This window comes from Cygnus olor, chromosome 2, assembly GCF_009769625.2.
Source record: "Cygnus olor isolate bCygOlo1 chromosome 2, bCygOlo1.pri.v2, whole genome shotgun sequence".
Lineage (NCBI taxonomy): Eukaryota > Metazoa > Chordata > Aves > Anseriformes > Anatidae > Cygnus > Cygnus olor.
The window spans coordinates 73007518-73023597 of NC_049170.1; positions in this window are offsets into that span (position 1 = coordinate 73007518).

Below are 16080 nucleotides of genomic sequence, written 5' to 3' on the forward strand. Positions count from 1 at the left end.
TCTAATTTGCTTCCATCTCAAAATTGCTACTTTTTGTAATGCTTCTATTCATGTAACAATATGGGTAAAATAAAACAGATTTCACTTCTTTTCCCCGATTTTCAGGAGAGTGGCACCAAAACTGCTAGAAAGTGTATAAGTCCCAAGAATAATTGCATGTGATATAAAACAATTAACAGAAACCAACCATTTGCATTTTAATAACATTGTAACTGTCTGGTAAATGAATGCATTAATCTTGATTAACTGGGTATCAGACACTGGATCATAGAGTTCACTGATGTGTGTATGGTTAAAGGAGATTTTTAAGTCATGTTTGAAATAATTTTCTCTAGCAAAGGACTACGAAGAGTAAGTCACGCTTGACTAATACGATGTAAGATACTGATCTATAGTCACAGTAAGAAAAAAGCAAAATCTGGTAAGTTTAAATAATATGGTGACTCCAAAACAAAACAATCAGATGGGTCATCAAAATGAAACTAATACTTTTCATCTATCTTTAGATATTAGGATTAAATATATATATATATATATATATATATATATATATATATACTTTGTAGATTAAAGAGGAAAATCAGAGGTGGATTTGAAAGTCTTACTGTTATCAGAATTGAATTCAGTTAAAAATAGTCACTGAGTGAGAAGCTTGGGAAAGTCACAGAATTAGAACAGGGCTCTGCTTGGGGAAAAGGCCAGGCTGCTATTGATCTCCATATAGAATAAATCGAAGTTCCACACATGAATAGTATGAAGTGAATTTATGACTGTGAGGTGATATTATTTTCTCCCACAAGCCTTGTTGCTGAATTTCCATTCTTTTTATATGTATTGCAGCCACTACAGTCTAACAGGAATTCACTTGTCATATAATTTATTTTTAGGTAAGGTCTTTGTTGCTGCAGAAGGTACATCTGGATGGTACATCCTGTAATGCTTCAATCTGACTGTATTTGTGATTGTCTGCAATGCTTTCAGCCATGCTCATTCTTCTTTGGTTGCTTCACAGTTAGCTTCTTCTCAGTTACAAGAGACTGACTGTTCTCAGCACTTCTGTGCTACCCTAGTTGCATTTCAAAGCAAGGAGAGCAACTTTGGTCCCCACTTCTTCACTGATACTGAGGTGAAAACTGAATCAATAGTAAACATCAAATCCACAGCTTTTTCCCTGAAAAGGTGTCAAGTCTGTTTTGTCTGTGATAGTAATTGCTAAGTGGCATCCCTGTCTCTGTCTGAACCCCATAACCTTTTCCGTCTCATTTTCTCCCCTTTCCCTCAAGGGGAACTGAGAGAGTGGATGGCTGGGCATCTGGCAGCCAACCAAAATCAGCCAATTACAAAATCTAACCTCTAATTTGCTTTGTAGATTGCTGTTGATTGTGAAATTGGCAACTTCACGGAACCAATAACAGCCTCCAAGTATCCTAAAGTGCAGTGATTAGCTCACAGCACATTATATGTGGTTTGTTTATTTTTATTTTTATATTTATTTATTTATTTATGTATTTTGCCATGCTGTACATTCTTAAATCTTGTAAGATCTTCCTGCAGTTTTTCAAACTGAATTCTTACCTTTACTACGCTGAATAACTTACTGTCATCAAGACTTCAACCCTGTTATTCACTCCTTTTTCCAAGTCATCAAAAAGTAGTTTGATATAGTACAGCACGTGTCAGAGAACATATCTCAGGGAATGTCCCCAGTGACCTCCTTCCACTGAAAGTACAGCGTACTTATTCCCGGTCACTGGTTCCTCTGTATTAACTGATTATTTTTTTCAGTTTAAGGACTTCTGCTATTTTGCCATGATTGCCTATTGTGCAGAAAAATTATGACTTCTTAAGTCTCTTAAAACTTTTCAATGATTTTTAATTACAAAAACGGACCAAATAATAAGTTTTAAAACTAAGGTTTAACTTAAAAATGTTCAGATGTTACCAGTCTGTATATAGAAGGTAATACATATAAAGAGAATGAGGCACAAAGTACATTATTTTCTTGCAGGTTTTATCACAGTTGCTTCATAATTTTTGCAAAAAGGAAAATAATGGAAAAGGTAAAGCTCCATTTAGCATCATTTTCCTCCTTTATTTTGGTTATTTCTATCCCTTATGAAACAGTAACTGTTAAAGTTAGATTTTTAAGTTTTTTTTCCTTTGTATCCAAAAGTCATGTCACATGATTACCATTGTGAGGGACATTATGCAAAACACTATGCCCTGACCTAAAAGACTGAAGACAGGGATGAATTCTGACATGCACTGTAACTTTAAAAATAGAGGCACTGGAAAATGCAATTTCCCTGAAGTTTTGTAACTGAGGCAAAATTTGAAGATAATTCACTTTATATACTCTCACCCAGTCTGAGTCTTGTCATTCATAATTTTTTTATAGAACTCAGGTATCATAATGATGTCAGGTGATTTAATATTGGCTGTCATTTTAGTTTTGTAATTTGGTAGATAATCATAAATAAGACAAAGAAAAACAAAAAACAAAACAACACAACAACTACCAAGAAATAAAATGAGAAGTGATATTTCTCTGTTATCAAATGGTAATATCATGTAATGTACACACTATCACAGGCAAACTACTTTGAATCCATTATTTTCAAAGAAAATATAATGCCTCACAACATGAAAACTATCATGAAATCTGGAGTGGAATTGAAAATGCTTGCGTGTAGCTCATTTCAGTCTTTACAGATTATGTACAATGCATTATTCTGAGGAATTTTCTGTATGGGTATAAATTTAATTTTATTCAGTGCAGTCCACTCTCCAAAGTCTTTTCTCACAGAATATTTCAGAAGTTGGTATTGTGTTAATCAAACTCATTATGCAGTAACTTTCTTGGCTAACTAACCATTAGTGGAAGGTCATCAGGAATGATTCTGACATTCTCTTTTTAGACTACCAGAGTGGATGCCGTGACAATTAACAGCTGTGCTACTAACCTGTGGCTGAATCACAGTTAGGCTGTTTTCATTGTTCATTATTCCTGTTGCTCTTTCTCCTCATTTTACTTTTTTCTCCTAACTTCGTATTTCTATTCTCTGTAATGCTTAGTTTCTTCCTGTTTCTCACTAGCTTGCCAATTTCACCATCCACCAGTCCTGAATAAGTCCAAAAGCTGAGATGTTAAATGAGAGACTATGATGAAAACTGAATTTCCAGAAAGGCTGACCTTTCCAAGTATAGTAATGGTTATTCAGAAAATGCTTCAGCAGATATGGTTTTACTATAAAATGTTTCTTTGCTTTCTAAAGCATTTGGTACTTTTAGTTGCTTCAAAGGTACTTAAAATTCAACCAGTCTATGAGATGAGATGGGATTCTGCCTCTCTCCAGTTCTGCTCCACATGTAAAAGAACATTCTCTCAACGAGAGACAGTTTAATACATTATATATGAGAAAAAGTAGCAAAGCAGAAATTAGTGTGTACAGTAGTTATATTTGAAAATTGAAGCAGCTGGGTATTTTAATGAATGGGATTTTTGCATAGTTGAACTGGAAGAGGACTTACTATAGAGAGTATTTATTTTAAAATGCATGTGATATAGAGGGAATATAGGATGATGTTTGCAACCATTTGTGTTGGGTCTGTCTGGGATGGAGTCACTTTTCGCTGCAGCAGCCCACACAATGCTGTGCTCTGCACTCATAGCTGGAACAGCACTGGTATCACTCCAGTGTTTTGTCTATTGCTGCATAGTGCTGGCACAGCATCAGGACTCCCTCCAAGCCCCCAAGAGCCAGTAGGCTGGGAGTGGGCAAGTGATGGGGAGGGGACATCGCCAGGGCAACTGACCTAAACCAACCAAAGGGATATTCCATAACACCTGATGTCACACTCAGCAATAAAAAGGGGGGCTCTCGTGGGGGAGGGGGCTGTCCTCCTGAACAACCGCTATGCATTTTGAGGCCCTGCTTCCCAGGATGTGGCCAAACATTGCTCGTTGATGGGAAGTAGAGAATAACTTTTTTTTTTCCTTTCTCTCTGTGCTTCCGCGCGGCCTTATTGTGTTGTTTTTTTTTTCTGTTTCTTTTTCTCCCCATTCCCTTTCCCTTTAATTAAATCATTCTCATCTCAAACCTCAAGCTCTTTGTGTTGTATTTTCTCCCCCTTCCTCTTTGAGGAGGGGGGAGTGAGAGAGCAGTTGTGGTGGAGCTCGGCTGCCCACTCGAGTAAAACCACCACGCCATTTTCTTGATAGAATTCAGTGTGATAATATGGCTCGTCATATGGTTAGACAATCCTGTACCCATTCAAGAGGCAAGAACTGTTTTTTTTTTTTAAAGACAAAAAGTTTTGTGGTTAATAGTGAGAGAAAGATTTCATAGGTAGAAGTATTCTTATGGGCATTTGAAACTTTTAAGAAAATTTTTAGTGAAATATGCCAGTATCCTATAGAGATAACTAGAGGTTTTTGGCAAGTCAGAAGGACAAAATGTATTTAATTTATCATGGTTCTACAGTTTATCACATTAATTATTTATTGAGTTTTGCAATAAAATAGTTTGTACCATTTTAAAGGGAAAGTTAAATGTAAATGTATGAAAGCATGTTTTCCACACATTTTTACAAGGCTTTTAATACACTTTGCCAAAAAGGAGACAGAGAAAGGCAAATTTGCGGGAAATATATGCAAATATTTGCTTCAAAAACAGATGGAAATTAACAGTAGTTTCAAATCCAAACACGTTATAACTATCAGTTATGAAGCCTCCCAAGCTATACTAACCCTACATCTTCCCCTGTAGAAATCTGTGGCTACATTGCAAATAGCATGTGAAGGGCTGGTATCTTCTTATTAAATTATTTCCTGAAGTCTATAAATGCTTTGCAGACTGTTTTAGTTTAACACTGGCAGGCAGCTAAGTACCACACAACCACTTGCTCACTCTCCCCAGGTGGGATGGCGGAGAAAAACAGAAAGGTGAAAGTTTGAGAACTTGTGGGTTGAGATAAAACACTAGGTAAAACACTAGGTAAAACAAAAAATGTGCATGCAAGCAAAGCAAAACAGGGAATTTGTTCACTACTTCCTATTGGCAGGCAGGTGTTCATCCACTTACAGGAAAGCAGGACTCATCATGCCCTTGGTTTCTTGGAAAGACAAACATAATCAATCAAAACATATCTTCCTCCTCCTTCTCTACCCCAGCCTTTATTGCTGAGCATGACACCAAATGGTATAGGACACCCCTTTAGCCAGTTTGGGCCAGCTGTCCTGGCTTTGTCCCCTCTCAGCTATTTGTGCACCCCCAGCCTCCTTGCTAGCAGGGCAGCATGAGAAGCAGAAAAGTTGTTGGCTCTAAGCACTGCTCTGAAGCAACTAAAACATCATTGTCTTATCACAACTATTTTCATCTAAAATCCAAGCCACAGCATCATGCAAGCTTCTATGAAGGAAATTATCCCAGCCAAAAGCACGACACGTCATAACCATGGTTATGAGGTCATAAAAAGTTTTGCATAACTTTGAATTTACTTCTAAAATACAATTTATCTTAATTTTCAGATTAATTTTCTAGATTCTTTGCTCTGAATTTCCTAGTTTTCTGATACTGTAACATAAGTATTGTAATAAGGTGCATAAAAATGAAATCATTGCTGAATATTTTTAGTTTGGATTGCAAATACTGGGATATTTAGTTGGAAATTTACCTTCTTTCTCAAAATGCATTACAAAATAAATATAACGTTAAAAAAAGAAAATACATTTTATAGGAAAAATATTACTCCCTGTCACGGTTCATCATCATATACAAAATGGATTTTATTGCTTTTTGTTAGAGTAGGTTATGTAAAACCTATTGAAATAAAGGTTGTTGACTTCATGCTGCTTTGCTATATAAAAACTGTTTGAAGCCCGATATTTCTCAGTTATGTCTTTCCACAGTTACTCCTGTATAATGCACTCCTGTATAATGGGTCAAGTAGTCCAGGAGTTACCTATTAATAAAGTAAAACTTGGAGTTGGATGGTAAAGCAAGATGGCAAAGGGCACATACATGCACTACATAGTTATTCATCTGTAAGAAGCTGGCCTGACTTTTTCGTATGTTCCCCTAGGAAGGTCTAGGGTTAGAAACATATCCATGTATCTAACTGTTGCTCATTAGGCTTATGAGTAAAGAAAGATGTTATTGTATTTTGTAACAATTTGACAGAATTGTTAAAAATATTGATCAAAAACATTTTTTTAGAAAAAAATCTTTTTTTTTTCTTCTTTCCCCATGCACCCCACGTTCTCAGAAACAGTTGCGCTGATTTTGATTGTACTTTTATATCTTTTATGACCAAGTTTAAATAAGGGAAATATCATCTGAAAGGATTTTGCATAATAATGCTGCAATAACTGAAAGAGTATGATTAGAATTAAAGTTGAAATTCATCTATAATACATTCTTATTAAAACAGACACTACTGTGATCTGCCATACAATATGCTTTAGAATTTAAGTGAACATTCTAAGTGTTTCATTCATTACAAACTATCTGTTACTAATTTAAGTTGAAGAAATATTCAGTTAGGATACTTACAACAGTGAATGTGAAAGTACGGACATGACTATCTCCATTAACATTAAAATACATAATAACATGATATGTTAACAGTTCACATTTTTATTACATTTTTTTCCTATGAAAATCATATTAATTATTGTTAGACTTGATGAAAATATCTGTATAGCAAAGGTCTTTAAACTACTCGTGAGTTTTAAGGTGCTTATTGGGATATTAGAAAATTACTTATTTTGTTGTTATTTTCATTGTTGTATATATATATTGTTCTTCTGGTCTGCTTTCACAAAGTTGAGATGACTCACTGTCTGTCAAGGTTGGCTTTGTTGGTGGTTGTTTTATCTATTTTGATCTAGAACATTTACTTCAACACTGGACATCTGCTGTTTATTAACAGACTGATTCATACAGCTAGAGTACAAGAAAAAATGGTGACAGCATCTGTGTGCTCTAGAGGAACCTCTCTTTTGTTGTTGTTGTTGTTGTTGAAAGAAAAAGAGACCCACTATAGAAACATTCTTGATTCCTTTTATATAAGGCAAACACATCTAGGTCCAGTTTCATCCACAACAGCTGCAGTATTTAAATTTTAGCCATTCCACACCTCTCTTTTCTCATATCCCATTCATCCATTGTGTTGAACGGTATAAACTGCTGTGGCTAAGGTCAATACCTCCACGTCTATAATGCTAAATTGACTGTGGCCAGAATTGTTCTCCAGTGCTGGTGCCAGCTGGAATGGAATAACCAGCATCCATCCTACTAAGCTCTCTCAGCCCTTAAAATATCTGTTAGGAATGGTCCTTGGCCTATGACAACTCTTGGGGCACAACCAGAAATGTTTTGAAAGAAGGCTAGCTTGTCCAGGCCAAAATCATGACAGGGACTGTTGTAATATATTGAGCACACATACAAACACACACGTACACACAAAAGGGGGAAAAAAAATGTTTGTCTAAATGTCCAGGAAATTTTCCTGGCACTGTTTAATTTAGCAATATAGACATAGCCAAATAGATTAGATTCATACAGTATTGAATTTTATTGTCTCTGGATCCCAGTTCCAGACTGGACCTTGAAGCCTAGAGTTTGGCATAAAATTCTCCATAAATAAGGGAGAAGTGTTTAGTATCTAAGAAGGAAACACACCAGCTAAGACACTGAGGGGTGGATACATTGAATAAGAAATGCTGAACAAAGAAGCACCTAGTCAATGGGAGAGAAGTAACACCTGTTCATTGTTGTAGGTGTCTTTGCCTCATTGCTTCTTCCTAGAGCTAGATATCATGTTTATTTTCTGAAGACTGCCCTTTTCTTCCCTTTTAAAAACTGTGGGAATAGCAAGACATTGAATGACCTGCTCTTAAACCTTTTTATATCCTAAACCTTTTTTTATACTACAGCAAGAAATGTGACTTCAGAATCCCACCCTAACCCAAGGAAATTCAAACCCACATGCTCACTTTTTAATTAAGCACAGTAGTTACCAGGATCTGGAGTAGGTAAATATATGAGCTCTCTACACCATTCTTACTACAACTGTGAAGAAAATAATGCAAGGTTAACTAAATCAGAAAGAAAAATCTCTCAAGATTAAGATATTCACTTACAGGGAGGAGGGAGTCCTGCCTTCTAGAGTGCTTTATATGTGTCTGTTTACTGCAATAGACATAGGAACAGAACATTTTAAGCACTGCAAAACTTTGGACCAATGGAAGCATATCCATTTTTAAATAAAAGTCATTATTTAGTACAATTTAATAATCTTTAAGTCTTACTATCACAATGCATGCACATATAGAATGATGTACTATAACTATAGTAATGTTACATTGCTCTTAGATGTTTCTGCTCTGTTAATGAGAGTTCAGATATTCAGTGTGGGATGTCATTATGCTAACTACCGTTAAATGTCTATGAATTATTCTACTCCAGAAATAATGAGCTATTTATTACTCTGAGTTCGGTCTTCTTACTCAGAACAGCTCTCTCCTGAGATCCCTTTCTTCATAAGAGAAAGGACAGAGATCACTTATCTGAGACAGTCCAGTTTCAGTTGTGCCTTTCACCTGGGATAGTCAAAGTTTTCACAATTAGGCAATATTTGGGGATTTTATTGTATTATACTATATTCAGGGTTAGTCACAACATAATGATATGCTAAATCAGAATTATTGTTATATTAAAACTCCAGTCAAAATTTCTGTTTTAAGAGAAGAGAATAAGATGACACAATTTCACAGTAACAGGGTAAACCCACTCTATGTTATACTCAGGACTCCAAGTTTTTGAGTGTCTGGCAACTGTGAAGTTTATTTTCTTCAACCCTTCCAGGTTGGTCCTTGGTGCTACACATATAGTCCTATTTTATGTTAAAATTTAAGTCAGTTTTGGAGTAAAGACACAGTAAGCAAGTAAAGTCAGGCTATAGAATGGCTGAGTGATGGCATAGATTAGGAAAAAAAGTACCTTAAAAAGGATGTGAAATGAAAAAATAACTAGCTTCCATACCTACTATCTAACAAAAGTGTTTTATAGTAGCCACATAAAGAATTAACAAATATGAAAGGCTGTCCTCAGAAAGTTTTATGGAGAACTGCTATTAAATTAAAATTAAATTCTCAGCAGAAAATAAAGTACTGGAACTTAGGCTCAAAGGATTAGAAATACAATAGCAAATGAAGAACTTTTAAAATAATGTTAGCTCTTTGTTTTAGAGAAAGAAAATATTTCAGAATTAGACCATTAGATTAGCTGGAAAAAAATATATTCTTAGATTTATTGATATAGAGATGAAAATGATACAGCTATTTTCATTGAGTTTGAACTTCCGTAGCTAGAGGATGGTAATTCCTGACTTTTACAAGGAGGGTAACTCCTTCTCATCAATTTGAGAATAATATTGATTTCAATAACTTATGGCTAAGGAATCTCATGCCTTAATGTAATATACATTATTTTAATTCTGGGAACTTTTCATATAGTTTGTTTAAGGCACAATGCTTGACAAGGGAAGATATCTTTTTTGTGTCTTCTGACTGGAACTGTTACGGGTGCAAATAATCTTTTTTACCACATTTTTAAAAGTATGGTAATATATTAACTCGTTTAGTTAAAACTTCGTTTGGTCAAATGGCTCTAATGTTGCTACAGATGAAGGACAGAGTTTGCATATGCCAGACAAATTTTTCATTTAATGTTAATGTCTGAGAACCAAGAAACTTTTTTTTTTTTTTCACAACCCAATGTAATAATTGATGCTTTCACCCGAAATTTAACTGCTATCACTGTTACATAGAAATATATAATTTTATGATGACATTTCATTCTTCTACTATTTCTATCAATATGCAATAAGCTATTATAAGGTGATTCCCTAAAAGATGAATTAAAATGCTGTTTTCTCCAATAGATTGTTCTTCATCACATTCTGTAATGTTTTGTTTTGTTTTGTTTTAATAAATTACTGTCAGTTCAGTAAAACTCTCCTATTATTTGATCTTTGCAAATGAGCCCAAGTAAATATCTAATTTTCAGAACTATGTGAGTAGCACAAACATAATCACATATAAATGAGGCAAAGAAAGTACATAATGAATTATTAAAATATAATTTTTATTAATTTTAAAGACTATTTTTATTAAGTATGGTGCCATAGAATATAACTTGGGTTCTCAAATATATGTTTTTAATGAGCTATACAGTAATATTGCCCCTTTTGACAATTAGATATATAAAGAAAATCTAAGGATTTGTCCCCAAAGACTTGGGTCAATAACAGCCCATGTCATATATGGGATGGAAAGGATAAATTGGAGTAAAGTAATTTTTATTCAGAGGCTAACAAAACTGCTGTATGCAACTAAATCAGCAGGAAGGATGTATCTATAGACAATAAACGTAATAACCCCCAAGGACAAAGCCGTTATTCTTACCAAGATCTTGTCTACAGTTAGAAGTCAAGGTAGACTCCATGCCATACATCAATAGTGTAAATATACTGTGTTCTAACTACCAAGCACCAGTTGCCTGTGTACTCTTAGCCAAATATTTCTGACTGGCACAAAATGTGTACTAACGATCTGTAGACAACTGAACCCACTAAGGACATATTTGCAATTCAAGCTGTGGTGTAATGTAGAGATAAGCAATCTGGCTTGAAATGAGTGAGCATAATTACAGGAAGCATTGGAGCCGGATTGACACAGGCAAATTGCACTACTTCTTGGTCAGGGAAAATCACTAGTTTGTGAACACTGTGCTGGGAAACATGATTTTATAGGTATCAGGCAGGTGTGGTCTGTGCATAGTGAAAGACTGCACAGCGGGTCCTCGGGAGCAATAGTGAGTGAGCTAATCATTTCACCTTTTCCTAACTTCCTGTGTGAGTAAATCCAATAAATTTATAGTTAAATTTAGCTATGATTCCTGGTTTGGATAAAGTTCCAGTTTAAATAGACTAAATCTAGACAAATAGTTTGGCAGAGGCCAGCAAAAACTTGAGGTTTTGTTAACATGGCAAAGACTTGCCTTGACTGGGTATCTTTTCAGCTGGAATGCCTATGGTTTTATATTTGTTATAAATATTTTTGTTAAGCATAGAGGATCTAACTTTATATATACATATATATATATATATATATATATATAAATGTCCCTTTAGTATGCATGAGAAGTCTGCTTTTGAGGAACAATGAAGGCAGGCTGCTCTGCAAAGGAAGTTGACCTAGATCCACAAGTCAAAGCAAGGCAGCCAGCAGCAGCAGGGATTCAGGTTCAAGGTCAGGGCCAGGGTCAAGTCCCGTGATGGTAACTGGGGTCACTCAAGAGCCAAGCAAGCACTCAGCAAGTCCATAGTGATGAGGTAGGGCCAAGGTCAAACCAGAAGGTCAAATCAGCAGGTTGTGGGTTTGGATCAGAGAAGTACAAGATAGGGTGCAGACCTGGTGGTAATGCATCCACAGCTGGATGCCGAGCCCAGCAGCCTCAGCTTCATCACTGTCCCAGTGAATGCTGCTTCTGAAGCTTCTTCCAGCTTTTTTCCCAAAGAGCTCTGAAGTAGGCCAAGTTTTCTCAAACAGATCACTTATCAGTGAATTGATCTTGAATGCAGCCTGTTAAATCCTAGGAGGGAGGGAATGCACTTTCTTTTACCTCATTGTGAATCTGGGTCACACTCACCTCAAAACAGTTACCAGGCTTCTGAATGGTGTTATTTAAGTGTAATAGGTAGTTTTAAGACTTCTGCAAGAACAAGTTCATGAGAACAGTGCTTCTGCTCACTGGATGTGGGCCTTTGAGTCCAATTCAGATGAAAGAGAACCTTGAAGTCACTCATATCCTGCAATTCCTTTATATTTTGAAGAGATGTCCAAAATTGCAAGCAGGTCCAAATATTTTTACATTGGAATCTGTGAAAGAATCAGGTCCAATCTGTTAATATTTAGCATTCACTTGTTTTACTCATGGGGCTGAAAAGCATCAGTAAACTTCACTTGTCCTCAGTTTGCTTTGCATCTTCTCTTTTTATCTCTTGCAGTTGACTTATACTTGCAAATTAAATTTTTGGTTTTGATATTGATATTTGATTTTGAAGAACAGTTTTTACTTTTTATTATTCCACTCTTTCCTTGTGATTCATAGTCTCAGACAAAACTGCTGATAATTATATAAAATTCTCTTAAATTTTCCAGTTGCTATATGACATCAAATTTGCTGAAAATACTTGCATGTTTCCATAAAATTATGTTTTTGATATTTACTATTGCGGTTTAAGGTTTGCATGACTGTAAAAAAGAGGTTAGGTAAGATGTCAACTAAAAATGAATTTTGTTTGGAAAAAGTAAATAAACATTGCATGTAAGCATAAAGCAATTTGATAATGTGTACCTGTGATATTACTGTAACAACTAGATGATACTAATTTCAAGTAGATTCCAAGCCATTTTTTCTCTGGATCTGAATGTCTGAATCGATCATTTTTTTTGTAGGATGAATAATTACAGAATGTAAAATAAGAGTGTGTAGGCAAGTGCGTTTTGCAAGTAAACATTGTTTTTTATCAGTATTTGGTTCTGGAGGTTGAAGTGGTCAGGCTCAAGTACTGGATGTCAGTTCAAACATTCCTTTGTGAAACTATTAAAGTTTAACATTATGCCCATATGAAAATAGGATAAAATACAAAACACTTTTGTAGTCAGGATAGCTAGTGAATTGTCAGAAGGGGGATAGACTTCTAAAAATATAATGCATTTTTTTTTCGGTCCAACTTCACATAAAGAAATTCTTATATGGCTCTGTGATCAAGTGAATTATCCTAAGCATTGTGTCCCTTTTTTTTTTTTTTTTTTTTAATTATTATTATTTTGTCTCTTAAGAATATGGCTGATATTTTGTCCAGGCTATACAAACAGAAGACTTCCACTTTGCAGAAAGGTCCTAAAAGGTTACTTTCTGAATTGTAATTAGCTATTCATGTTGTTAGGTGAAGAATGAACAGAAGCATCTTCCTGCAAGTAGTCACAATGACCAAATGCAGGAGAGAAGCCTAAAAACATGGGAAGAATGAGTATTGTTAGTGGAGATAGGAAAAGAGTCATTTATACAGATAAAATTATATTCACAGTCTCGGATTCATGAACGTAGTAAGTATGCCAAAACATGGGACAGACGCTCAGCAGAATTTCAAGACCTGACTGTGCATAGTGTCTTGCTGCTGCTTCCATGAGAAGATCTGGGCGCATGCCATCACCTCGAAATCTCTTCTTCCCTCCAATTTGCTCCTGTTTACTGAAGGAAATCAGGATGCACAAGCAGTGAGGGCATCACACTGTGCTCCAGTAGGAGCACATTTCCTGCACAATTTAGACATAAAATTACAGTTGTAAGAATGAAAAAGACTCCAGTACATTGAATTAATTCTCCTGTTCAAGAAACCAATGACTATGTCTTTTATTTTCCTAACAGTGTGCCTACAAGAAGGCTTGTGTGTTCAAAAGGTCATCTGTTTGTTCTTCCACTTCATCACTCATTGTTTCTAACAGATGTTTTGTAGGCCATCTCACCAACAGCAGAAATTCCAGAACATGTCCAGCCAAAGTCAAGCGCCTGGTACGGCCCACCGACTACTACCTGCTACTGGTCTTTCAGGCTGGTAATGACGAGGTACCAACGAGAAGTCCGAGAGCGATCAAAAGGGACTTTAGGGCTTTGGGGTGACTACTTAAAGGATCAGAGGCACAGGTTGTATTTGCGTCTGTCCTTCTGATAGGGGGGATCGATGCTGACAAACAGACTCGTCACATTAACACATGGCTTCGGGACTGGTGCAACTGGCAGAATTTCGGGTTTTTAGATCATGGGAAGGTCTACGCGACACCGGGCCTGCTGGTACCAGATGGGTTGTGCCTCTCTCAGAGAGGGGTAAGGATTTTTGCTCAGGAGTTGGCAGGGCTGATAGATAGGGCTTTAAACTAGAGTCGAAGGGGGAAGGGGATAAAACCAGGCATGCTGGTGATGAGCTAAGGGATGGTGTGCTAGAATCAGAGGGACTGTGTGCTAGTGAGGCCCTTTGGTTGGCTACACAAGGTGCTGTGTACAGGGAGGTGCATTTGAAGTGCTTCTACACAAACACACGCAGTATAAGGAATAAAATGGATGAGCTAGAAGTCTTGGCCCAGCCCCACAGCTACGACATCATCGGCATAAGTGAAACCTGGTGGGATGAGTCCTGTGGCTGATGTGTTGCAATAGATGGTTACAGGCTCTTCAAGAGGAACAGGCAGGGTAGGCGAGGTGGGGGGGGGGGGGGTGGCTATGTATGTGAAGCATGGGCTGGACTGTGTGGAACTTCAAGTCGGAGATGGCAAAGTCGAGAGCCTCTGGGTAAGGATCAAGGGATGACAAATAAAGAGGATGTCGTTGTGGGAGTCTATTACAGACCACCTGTCCAGGACGACAACGCTGATGAATTATTCTTTGAGGAACTAAGAGATGCCTCGAGATCAACTCCCCTTGTCCTAATGGGGGATTTCAACTTGCCAGACATCAACTGGGATCACCACACAGCTGACATGAGCAAGTCCAGGAGGTTCATAAAGCACCTAGATGATAACTTCTTGGTGCAGGTGCTAAGAGAGCCAACTAGGAAAGGTGCCCTCGCAGATCTGTTGCTGGAGAACAGAGAGGGTCTTGTGGGAGACATGGCAATTGGCGGCTGTCTCGGTCATAGTGATCATGAAGTGGTGGAGTTTAGAATTTACGGTGACAGAAGGAAAACTGTCACCAAAACTTCAGCCCTCGATATGGGGAAAGCAGACTTCAGGCTGCTCAGGGAATTAGTCAGTAAGGTCCCCTGGGAAACTGCTTTTGAAGGCATTGGCGTCCATCAGTGCTGGTCAGTCTTTAAGCACTGCCTCCTAAAAGCACAAGATCAGGCAATTCCAAAATATCGGAAGTCAGGCAAGCGGGGCAGAAGGCTGGCCTGGCTGACCAGAGAACTTTTACTGGAGCTAAGGTGAAAAAAGGAAGTGTATGGCTGCTGGAAGGAGGGTCAGGTGACGAGGAAGGAATACAGGGATGCTGTTCGTTTTTGTAGGGAGAAAATTCGTGTGGCCAAAGCCCAACTAGAGTTGAAGCTGGCCATGTCTGTGGGAGACAATAAAAAAGTTTTTTTTAGATATGTGAACAGAAAAAGGAGAACCAAAGAAACCATAGGTTCGCTACTAGATGGGGAGGGTCTCCTCACAGACAATGCCATAGGCAAAGCAGAGACATCTAACGCCTTCTTCGCCTCTGTCTTCAACACTGATGATGGGCTTCGGGACCCAGGGTACCCTGAGCTGGAGGACCATGACGGTGGGAATGACAAACTCCCAACCGACCCTGGAGGTGTGCGGGATTTGCTGCTCCACCTGGATCCATGCAAGTCCATGGGTCCGGATGGGATTCATCCCAGGGTGCTTAAAGAGCTGGCTGACATCATCGCGGGACCTCTCTCAATTATTTTTCAACAATCTTGGGAATCTGGTGAGGTCCCATTGGACTGGAAGCTGGCAAATGTTGTGCCAATTTTCAAGAAGGGTAAGAAAGAAGACCCTAGCCATTACAGGCCTGTCAGTCTCACGTCAGTGCCTGGTAAAATTATGGAGAGGATGATCCTTGAAGTTATTGAAGCGCACCTGGGGGACAATGCAGTCATTGGTCCCAGCCAACATGGGTTCATGAGGGGTAGGTCCTGCCTAACAAATTTGATTTCCTTTTATGGTAAGATCACCTATCTAGTCGATCAAGGGAAACCAACTGATGTGATCTTTTTGGACTTCAGCAAAGCTTTTGACACGGTTTCCCATAGGATCCTACTGGACAAAATGTCCAGCATACAGCTAAACAAAAAACATCATATGATGGGTGAGCAATTGGCTGACGGGCAGGGATCAAAGGGTTGTGGTAAGTGGGACCATATCTGGCTGGTGGATGGTCACTGGTGGGGTCCCTCAAGGCTCCATTTTAGGGCCAGTCCTCTTCAATGTTTTTATGAATGATT